The sequence below is a fragment of the Callorhinus ursinus genome, unplaced genomic scaffold (assembly GCF_003265705.2).
Source record: "Callorhinus ursinus isolate GAN/ISIS: 27379988/994484 unplaced genomic scaffold, GSC_fseal_2.0 scaffold13, whole genome shotgun sequence".
NCBI lineage: Eukaryota > Metazoa > Chordata > Mammalia > Carnivora > Otariidae > Callorhinus > Callorhinus ursinus.
In genome coordinates, this window is record NW_027397075.1 from 43,871,897 (window position 1) to 43,883,304 (window position 11,408).

The 11,408-nt window shown below is 37.0% G+C and overlaps 1 protein-coding gene across 4 annotated transcripts in view; it reads left to right on the forward strand.

The window, feature by feature from the left end:
* Positions 1-11,408, forward strand: part of ACBD6 (acyl-CoA binding domain containing 6) — a 216,185-nt gene that overhangs the window by 22,214 nt on the left and 182,563 nt on the right. The gene's annotated exons all lie outside the window — the stretch shown is intronic.

Below are 11,408 nucleotides of genomic sequence, written 5' to 3' on the forward strand. Positions count from 1 at the left end.
CCAGGACTCTGGGATCATGACCTGAGCCGAAGGCAGATGCTTAACCAACTGAGCCACCCAGGTGGAGCCACCTCTGTTAGAGGACTTTTAAAGCAGAAACCTTGCAAGCCAGAAGGGAGTGGCATGATACATTCAAAGTGCCGAATAGGAAAAATCTGCAGCTAAGGATGCTCTATCCAGGAAGGCTATCATTCATAATAGAAGGAGAGATAAAGGGTTTCCCAGACAAAAACTAAAGGAGTTCATGGCCACTACATCAGCCCTGCAAGAAATATTAAAGGGGACTCAGAGGAAAGGAGAGACCAAAAGTGACAGTATGAAAGGAGGAAGCACAAAAGCAATAAAAATAAATGTTTCTATATAAAAGCAGTCAAGGAAATCACCAAAATATGACATCATATACCTAAAATGTGGGGAAGAGAGGACTAAAGAATGGGTTCAAACTTAAATGACCATCAACTTAATATATAGACTGTTATATACAGAAGATATTATATACAAACTTAGTGGAAACCACAAATCAAAACCACTAATAGATATGCAAAGAACAAAGAGAATGAAAGTCAAATATATCATTAAAGAAAACCAGCAAACCATGAAAGAGAGAAGAAAGGATCAGAGAAAAACTTCAGAAACAACCACAAAACAAGTAACAAAATGGCAATAAATACATATTTGTCGATAACTACTTTGAATGTAAAAGGACAAAATACCGTAATCAAAAGACATAGGTGACAGAGTGGATTAAAAACAACCCATCTATATGCTGCCTACAAGAGACTCATTTCAGACACTGCAGATTGAAAGTGAGGGGATGGAGAAACATTTTCCATTCAAATGGATATTAAAGCTGGAGTAACAATACTTACAACACACAAAATAAACTTTAAAACAAAGTCTGTAAAAAGAGAAAAAGAAGGACACCTTATAATAGTAAAGGAGACAATCCAACAAGAAGATATAACAATTATATGTGCACCCAACATGGGAGCACCCAAATGCATAAAACAGTTAATAACAAACATAAAAGAACTAATTGATAGTAATACAATGATAGTAGGGGACTTTAATACCCCACTTACATCAAAGGACAGATCATCCAAACAGGAAATCAGTAAGAAAACAGTGGCTTTGATTGATGCACTGAACCAGATGGATTTAACAGATATATTCAGAACATTCCATGCTAAATCAGCAGAGTACACATTCTTTTCAAGTGCATATAGAACATTCTCCAGAACAGATAACCTATTAGGCCACCAAATAAGTCTCAAAAAATTCAAAAAGAGTGAAGTCATATCATGCATCTTTTCTGACCACAATGCTATGAAATTAGAAATCAACCACAAGAAAAAACTAGAAAGACCATAAATACATGGAAGTTAAATAACATGTTCCTAAACAATGGATCAATCAAGAAATCAAAGGAAAAATAAAAAAGTACTAGGAAACAAATGAAAATGAAAACACAACAATCCAAAACTTTTGGGATGCACCAAAGTAGGTCCAAGAGGGAAATTTATAGCAATACAGGCTTACCTCAAGAAGCAAGATAAAGCTCAAATAAATAGCCTAATTTTACACCAAAAGGAGTTAGAAAAAGCAACAAAGCCCAAAATACTGAAGGAAGCCCTTCTACTGAAGGAAGGAAATAATAAAGATTAGAGCAGAAATAAGTGATATAGGAACTAAACAGACAAATGAAACCAGGAGCTGGTTCTTTGAAAAGATAAAACTCATAAACCTCTAGCCAGACTCATCAAAAAACAAAGAAATATATAAAATTACAAATGGAAGGGGAGAAACAACAACCCACACCACAGAAATACAGTTGTAGGAGAATATTATGAAAAACTATATGCCAACAAATTGGACAACTTGGAATGGATAAATTCCTAGAAACATAACCTACCAAAACCGAAGCAGGAAGAAATGGAAAATTTGAGTAGATCGATTACCAGCAAGGAGATTGAATCAGTATGCAAAAAAAAAACTCCCAATGAACAGGTCAGGACCAGATGACTTCATGGGCAAATTCTATCAAACATTTATTTATTTATTTATTTAAATATTTTATTTATTTGAGAGAATGCACGCACATGAGCGGAATGAGAGGGGCAGAGGGAGAAGCAGGCTCCCCTCTGAGCAGGGAACCCAACATGGGGCTTGATCCCAGAAGCCTGGGATCATGATCTGAGCTGAAGGCAGACACTTAATTGACTGAGCCACCCAGGTGCCCCTCTATCAAACATTTAAAGAGGGATTACTACCTATTTTTCTCAAACTGTTCAAAAGAATAGAAGAAGGAAGTTCCAAATTCTGTGAGTTTACGAAAACTGATAAAGACACCACAAAAAAAGAATTACAAGCCAGTATTTTTGATGAATATAGATGCAGAAATCCTCAAGAAAATACTAGCAAAAAAGAGAATCCAACAATACATTTAAATCATTCACCATGATCAAGTGGGATTTTTTTCCAGTATGCAAGGGTGGTTCCATATTTGCACATCAGTCAACATGATACATCACATCAGTAAGAGAAAGGGTAAAAACCCTGTGATCATTTCGGGAGACACAGAAAAAGCATTTGACAAAGTACATGATACAAGCCCTCAACAAAGGTTTAGAGGGAATATACTTCAACATTATTAAGGCTGTATTTGAAAAACCCACAGTGAATATCCTACATAATGGGGAAAAACTGAGAGCTTTTCTCCTAAGAGCAGAAACAAGACAAGGATGTCTACTCTCACCACTTTTATTCAACATAGTACTGAAAGTCCTAGCCATAGCAATTAGGCAACAGAAAGAAATAAAAGGCATCCAAATTGGTAAGGAAGAAGCAAAACTTACATTATTTGCAGATCACATGATACTCTATATCGAAAACCCTAAAGACTCCACAAAAAAACTTGAACTGAGAACTAAAAAGTTAAATCAGTAAAGTCACAGGATACAAAAATCGATGTGCAAAAACCTGTTGCATTTCTGTACACTAATAACAAGTATCAGAAAGAGAAATTAGGAAAACAGTCTCATTTACAATTGCCCCCAAAATAAGATACCTAGGAATAAACCTAACCAAAGAGGTGAAAGACCTGTACTCTGAAAACTATAAAACACTGGTGAAAGAAATTGAAGACACTAGGAAATGTATAGACATTCCATACTAATGGATTGGAAGAACAAATATTGTTAAAATGTCTATACTACCCAAAGCAATCTATACATTTAATGCAGTCCCCATCAAAATACCAACAGCATTTTTTGCAGAACTAGAACCAAAAAATCCTACAATTTATGTGGAACCACAAAAGACCCCAAATTGCCAAAGCAGTTTTGAAAATGAAAGGCAAAGCTGGAGGTATTACAATTCCAGATTTCAAGTTACATTACAAAGCTATAGTAATCAAAACAGTATGGTACCAGCATAAAAATAGACACATCAATGGGAACAGAATAAAACCCCCAGAAATCCACAATTATATGATCAATTAATCTTTGACAAAGCAGGGAAGAATATCCAATGGGAAAAAGACAGTTACTTCAATAAATTGGGAAAACTGGACAGCTACATACAAAAGAATGAAACCAAATCATTTTCTTGCACCATACCCAAAAATAAATTCAGAATGGATTAAAGACCTAAATGTGAGACTTGAAACCATAAAAATACTACAAGAGAACATAGGCAGTAATTTCTCTGACATTGAGAGCAGCAGCATTTTTTTAGATAGGTCTCCTGAGGAAAAGGAAATAAAAGCAAAAATAAACTATTGGGATTATATCAAAATAAAAAGCTTCTATAGAGCGAAGGACAGTCAACAAAACTAAAAAGCTACAGAATGAGAGAAGATATTTGCAGATGACATCCTATAAATTGTTAGTATCTAAAACATATGAAGAACTTATACAACTCAACACCTAAAAAAACAATCCAATTAAAAAATGGGCAGAAGAAATGAACAGGCATTTTCTCCAAAGAAGACATCGAGATGTCCAGACACATGAAAAGATTCTCAACATCACTCATCATCAGGGAAGTGCAAATCAAAACTACCGTACCTCATGTGTCAGAATGGCTAAAATAAAAAACACAAGGAACAACAAGTATTAACAAGAATGTGGAGAAAAAGGAGCCCTCTTGTACTCTTGGTGGGAATTCAAACTTTGTAGCCATTGTGGAAATGGTATGGAGGTTCCTCAAAAAATTAATAATAGAACTACCCTCTAATCCAATAATTACACTACTGGGTATTTACCCAAAAAATACAAAAACAGTGATTCAGAAGGATACATGCACCCCTATATTTATAGCAACATTATTTATAATAGCCAAGATATGGAAGCAGCCCAAGTGTCCATCAATGGATGAAAAGATGAACAAGATATGTATACACAACAGAATATTATTCAACCATAAAAAGAATGAAATCTCGCCATTTGCAATGACATGAATGGAGCTATAGAGTATAATGCTAGTGAAATAAGTCAGAGAAAGACAAATACAAAGACAAATGATTTCACTTGTGGAATTTGAGAAACAAGATAAATGAGCAAAGGAATAAAAAAGTGAGAGACAAACCAAGACAAACTATAAACTGATGGTTATCAAAGGAGGGAGGATGGAGGGATGGGTGAAATAGATGATGGGGATTAAGGAGTGCACTTGTCATAGTGAGCACTGGGTGATGTATGGAATCACTGAATCACTGTATTGTACACCTGAAACTAATATAATACTGTATGTTAACTACACTGAAATTTTTTTAGAAATATAAAAATTTTTTTTTAAGATTGTATTTATTTGACAGAGAGAGACACAGCAAGAGAGGGAACACAAGCAGGGGGAATGGGAGAGGGAGAAGCAGGCTTCCCGCAGAGTGGGGAGCCCGATGCGGGGCTCAATCCCAGGACTCCGGGATCATGACTTGAGCCGAAAGCAGACGCTTAACGACTGAGCCACCCAGGTGCCCCCAAAAATGTAAAATGTGTTAATTTGATTTGATACACTTGCATTTTGAAAATGATTACCACCATAGCTAACACCTTCACATCACATAATTACTATTTTTTGTGGTGAAAATAGTAAGATCTACTCTCTTAGCAACCTTCAAGTATATAATGTGATATTATTATCTTTTCTTATTAGAGAGAGAAGGGCAGAGGGAGAGAGAGAGAGAATTTCAAGTAGGCTCCATGGCCCAGTGCAGAGGCTGACAAGGGGCTTGATCCCACAATCCTGAGATCATGACCTGAGCTGAAATGAAAAGTTGGACACTTAACTGACTTGAGCTACTCAGGCACCCCAGTATGATATTAACTATAATCACCATGCTGTACATTAGATCCCCAAAACTTACTTGTCTTTTAACTGAAGGTTTGTACCCTTTGACCAACATTTTCCCATCCACCCCTCAACCCCCAAGTTGCTAGGAAACCCCATTCTACTCTGCTTCTGTGAGTTTGGCTTTCTTTGATTTCACATATAAGTGATATTTGTCTTCTTTCCCTGACTTTTTTTACTTAGCATAATGCTCTCAAGGTCCATTCATGTTGTTGCAAGTGGCAGGATTTCCTTTCTCATCACTGAATAATATTCCATTGTGTACGTATATCACATCTTTTTTTATCTATTCATCTGTTGACAGACAGGTTGTTTCCGTATCTTGGCTGTTGTGAATAATTCTTCCATGAACATGGGAATGCAGATATCTCTTCAAGATTCTGTTTTCATTTTTTTTAAGATTTTATTTTTTTATTTATTTGACAGAGAGGTAGAGCAGGAACATAACCAGGGGGAGTGGGAGAGGGAGAAGCAGGCTTCCTGCCAAGCAGGGAGCCTGATGTGGTGCTTGATCCCAGGACCCTGAGATCATGACCTGAGCCAAAGGCAAACGCTTAGTGGCTGAGCCACCCAGACGCCCCCTGTTTTCATTTTCTTTGGATATAAAACTAGATGTGGGATCGCTGGATCATATGGGAGTTCTGTTTTTAGTTTTTGAGGAACCTTTAAACTGTTTTCCACAGTGACCAGTTTACATTCCCACCAACAGTGCACAAGGGTTCCCTTTTTTCTACATTCTTGCCAATGCTTGCCATCTGTCTTTTAGATAACTATTCTAACAGGTGTGAGAGGATACCTCATTATGGTTGTGATTTACATTTTCCTGATGATTAGTGATGTCAAGAACCTTTTTGTATACTTGTTGGCTATTTGTAAGTCTTCTCTGGAAAAATGTCTGTTTAGTTTTGCTGCCCATTTTTAAATTGGCTTGTTTGGGGGTTTTGTTATTGAGTTGTGTGAATTCTGTATATATTTTAGATATCAACCCTTTGTCAGAAATATGATCTGCAAATAATTTTTCTCCTGTCCTGTAGGTTGTCTTTTCATTTTGAGCTGTTTTTGCTGTGTGTAAACTTTTTAATGTAGTTCCACATTAATTTTTGCTTTTGTTGCTTGTGCTTTTGGTGTCAGATCCAAAAAAATCATGGCCAGGACCAATGTCAAGGAGCTTTTATCCTATGGTTTCTTCTAGGACTTCTGCAGTTTACTTTTTTTTTTTTTTTTTAAGATTTTATCTATTTATTTGCCAGAGAGAGAGAGAGTGTGTGCGCGCATGTGCACAAGCAGGGGGAGTGGTAGGTAGAGGGAGAAGCAGGCTCCCCTCTGAGCAGGGAGCCTGATGCGGAACTCAATCCCAGGACTCTGGGATCATGACCTGCGCTGAAGGCAGACGCTTAACCGACTGAGCCAGCCAGGTATCCCAAGAGTTTTACAGTTTCAAGTCTTATGCTTAAATCCTTACTCCTTTTCAAGTTAATTTTTGTTACTAGTGTAAGTTAAGATAAGGGTCCAATTTCATTCTTTTGCATGTGGTTATCCAGTTTCCTCAGCACCATTTATTGAAGAGACTATTCTTTCTCCATTGACGGCTTTCTTGTTAAATGTTAGTTGACCATCTAGCTCATCGTAACTTGATTATATCTGCAAAAACCGTATTTCCAAGTAAGGTCTCATTCTTAGGGACCTGGGGTTAGGACTTGGACTGTCTTTTGGGGGGACACAATTTAACCCACTACACAGGCTCATCTTTTTTTTTTTTTTAAAGTAAGCTGTATGTCCAAATGGGGCTCAAACTCCTGACCCTGCGATCAAGAGTCATATGCTTGGGGTGCCTGGGTGGCTCAGTCAGTTAGGCATCTGCTTTTGGCTCGGGGTCCTGGGATCGAGCCCCTCATCAGGCTCCCTGCTCAGCGGGGAGTCTGCTTCTCCCTCTTCCTCTGCTCCTCCCTGGCTCATGCTCACTCTCTCTCTCTCTCTCTCTCTCATAAATAAATAAAATCTTAAAAAAAACAAACTGCAAGGAGGACTGAATGGGCATATGGCAATGGGGGGTGTGCAGAGAAACAGGAAGAAGTAGAGTGGGGCACATGGGATAGTCTATTATAATGGTTATGGGTTTTACTCTGAATAAGGGGAATAGACTCATTGATTAAAACTTATTAAAAAATTAGGTATTTTTCCTGTATTGTCCAGAAAATAATGTATATATATTTTTAAATTCAATTAGGCAACATTTACTACATCGTTGGTTTCAGATGTAGTGTTCAACAGTTTATCAGTTCCATATAATACCCAGTGCTCATCACATCATATGCCCTCCTTAATGCCCATCATCCAATTATCCCATCCCCCCACCTCCCAAAATAATATATATTTTTAAAGATTTGTTTATTTTATTTTATTTTTTTAAAGATTTTATTTATTTGACAGAGAGAGAGACAGAGAGAGAGGGAACACAAGCAGGGGGAGTGGGAGAGGGAGAAGCAGGCTTCCCGCTGAGCAGGGAGCCTGATGTGGGACTGGATCCCAGGACCCTGGGATCATGACCTGAGCTAAAGGCAGATGTTTAACGACTGAGCCACCCAGGAGCCCCTGTTTATTTTAGAGAGAGAGCGCACACACATGAGTGGTGGAGGGGAGAGGGAGAGAGAGAGAATCTCAAGCAAACTCCCCGTTGAGTGTGGAGCCCCACTGGGACTGAATCCGAGGACCCTGAGGTCGTGACCTGAGTCTAAATCAGGAGCTGGGCGCTTAACCATCTGAGCCACCAAGGCTCAATATTTGAATGAAAGTAATATAGGCATATGGAAATAAAAATTCAAATGGTATGGAAGACTCTAAAATGAAACTCTATACAAAGTTCTTTGCCCACATGTCATATACTCGTTCAGTTATATTTCCCAGCAGTATCTATCCACTTGTGACTGTGTAATTATGTATGACTACCTTCATAACACTAAATCCTAAATTCTTTCTTTTAAAAAAGTGGTCTTCGTAAATTGAACATTTATTTGTCTGACATACAGATGAAGGTTAGTCTGGATAGTTCCTGCAGTTCTATTTCTGTTTGCCCTCTACCTCCACGTCTACTTTAGCAAAACCTTTTGTGGCCACCAGAGGGAGCAAAGTTCATTATAAATAAGATGGCGATTTTACTCTTAGAAATTTCTAAGGCTTTCAGTATGTTTCACTGGTAATGTTAATACCTTGGTTCTTCCTGACCATCTAGTCTCTTGCCTTTTTTTTTTTTTGAATCCTTAGATTTTTGAAACTTTTATGTTTACTTGGGATCTTAATAATAACCATATTTCTCTTCACTTTACTAGTCTGATGACTTTTGGACTAGCATCTGTTATATTTGTGTATTGTCCAAGAGGATAAATTGCATAGGTGGGAGAACTGACACTCTCTTTTGTTTTGATAGGCAAATAAGTGGTTATCTAGCTGTCCAGTAATCATCTAGCCTTTTGTAAAACTTGCTTCTATTCATCTGTGGTTTTTATAGCATTGTCCTACTTCTCAATTCATTGAAGGTTAGAGTACATAAATTCATATGTGTAAGTATACTTACCTGTAAGGGTACTCTTAACTTTTGAAATTTATATTTAAAAAAATTACTGAGCAGATATGTTTATTTTGCCAAAAATTTATCTTCTTTCATCTTGTTTCAGATTTAAATTTTGTTGACTATCAGTTACTGGTATTGAATTGGATTTCCTTTCTTTAGCGGCCTTATGCTAGATAATCATGCTTTAAGCTACAGTTTCTCATATATTAAAACTCTCATCTTAGAACCTCATCTAACCTTTATACTTGATAATAGTACATCAAAGCCTGGGACTGTATTGGGTTCATCTTTGTATCCTGGCCATACTGCGTACAGGGTGATGCCACAGAAGGAACCTAGTAAATAGTTTTTAGATTATTTTAATCTCCTTCTCAAATAACACTAATCTCTTTACATTTGTCTTTTAGGATATATTTCTAACCCTTTTCTGGCTCATCTCTCATTTCTTCAATACTCAGTATTGGGGGATTGCTTTATTTATTTATTTATTTTTATTTTTTAAAAGATTTTATTTGAGAGAGAGGGAGAGAGTGCACACGAGTTGGGGGAGAGGGAGAAGCAGGCTCCCCACTGAGCAGGGAGCCCAACACTGGGCTTGATCCCAGGACCCTGAGATCATGACCTGAGTGAAGGCAGACGCTTAACCCACTGAGCCACCCAGGTGGCCTGGGGGATTACTTTATTCAATTCAGCAGCATTTATAGAGCATCAGATATGCATATTGTTATTTTAACCCCTGAAAAAAAAAACTACATGGAAATAAATAGAAAACTCAGAGTTTATGGTTAAAGACTAATAATGTTCCTGAAGAGATTAAAATATGCACACACAGGGAAAGTGAATGTTTTTAAAGATTTTATTCATTTATTTGAGAGAGAGCACATGAGCATGGGGAGGAGCAGAGGGAGAGGGAGAAGCAGACTCCCCACTGAGTAGGGAGCCTGACTCGGGCCTGGGATTGTGATCTGAGTTGAAGGCATACACCTAACCAACTGAGCCACCCTGGTACCCCAGGGAACGTGAATTTTGAATTAAGGCGTGAATGTGGTAAAGGCCACTTTTGAGTTGATAGGAATATCATAAAGCACAAAATCTGCATGATTAAATATTGTTTTGCCCAAGGATTCAGCTTATGTTGATGTTTCTCCCTACTGTTCTTGCAGTTTTTAACTATAACCTATGTTGATTATAAATTTATTTTTTAGCCCTAATCTTTTCTGTGATCCTGATTAGAGCTTTTTAGACACAGGTCATAAAAAAGAAAAAAGAAAAACGCCTACAGAGACAATGCCATTAACATAGAAGAATGAAGTGGGTTGGGATTTATACATAGTTGTGGATTGTGGTTTACAGAGGTGTGCAGGCCTTATTTAAACAGGGGAATTGGACCTTAGCTCCATCCAGTTTTTGCTGTGAGTGCCAGATAGGGTATGAAATCTAGGTTTTTATGTGACATCTCTTGATTTTTAAATAAGGCTTAAAAAAAAGTAAGCACAATGTGAACCAAATCAAACAGATCTACAGGCCACATTTCCACTTGAGGGGCTCTACCTTTCTTACTTTATTTTAATTTCACATGTTGAAATTCTTGCTGAGCATTTCTACTTTTGTGTTGCAGTAGGGCTTCAAACTCATTGACTCCAAGGTAGAACTCATTAACTAGCCCCTCACCTGCCTTCAACTGTTTTCTTCAGTTTTATTCCCTATCTTACTTAATTAATGGTATTGCCATATACCTAGTTAATTCATGTGAAAAACCTAGGAGTAACCCTGCATCTTTCCTTACTACTTCTTAGTGGCCCATTATCAAGTCTCGCTAATTTTACCTTCTAAGTAGTTCTAAATAATTCACATCTAGCATTCTCTTAGTTTATGCTCATCCTTTAAGACTAAGTTCAATGTATTTTCACCTCTAGGAATCTTTTCCTCATTCCTTGAACCTTACTGAGATAAGCAAAGTCCCTGTTCTTTGTGGCCCACACTTTCATTGTACTTAGCTCTTTGCATTTAAATTTTCTTTCTCTTATATGGTACTGTAAATTTACCCAAAATTAAGATTATATTTTACTTATATTTATATTCCCTGTACCAGGACAGTATCTGAAACAGAAGAGGATCAGTAGATGTTGAGCTGAGATGATCTGGCAGTTGTGTCCCTTGTGGTGCCGGGGAAGGGTTATTTTTGCTTCATAAAGCTTTCCTGGTTATAATGTGCCAAGTTAATAGGAAATCGAGTTAAGGCCTTGTATACATTGAATTCTGAATGCAGTGTCTTTATTCCTCTTTTGTACAGCTTATGTCCATATTTTCTCAGATATGTTATATATGGATTAATTGGGTTAGATCTTTTTTTTTTGTAAGTAAGTAAGTCAAAATATATTTTAATATATTATTTTACAATGACTAAATTATTTTTTTCTTTATATTTTTTATTTTAATTTTTCTATTGTTATGTTAATCACCATATATTACATCATTAGTTTTTGATGCA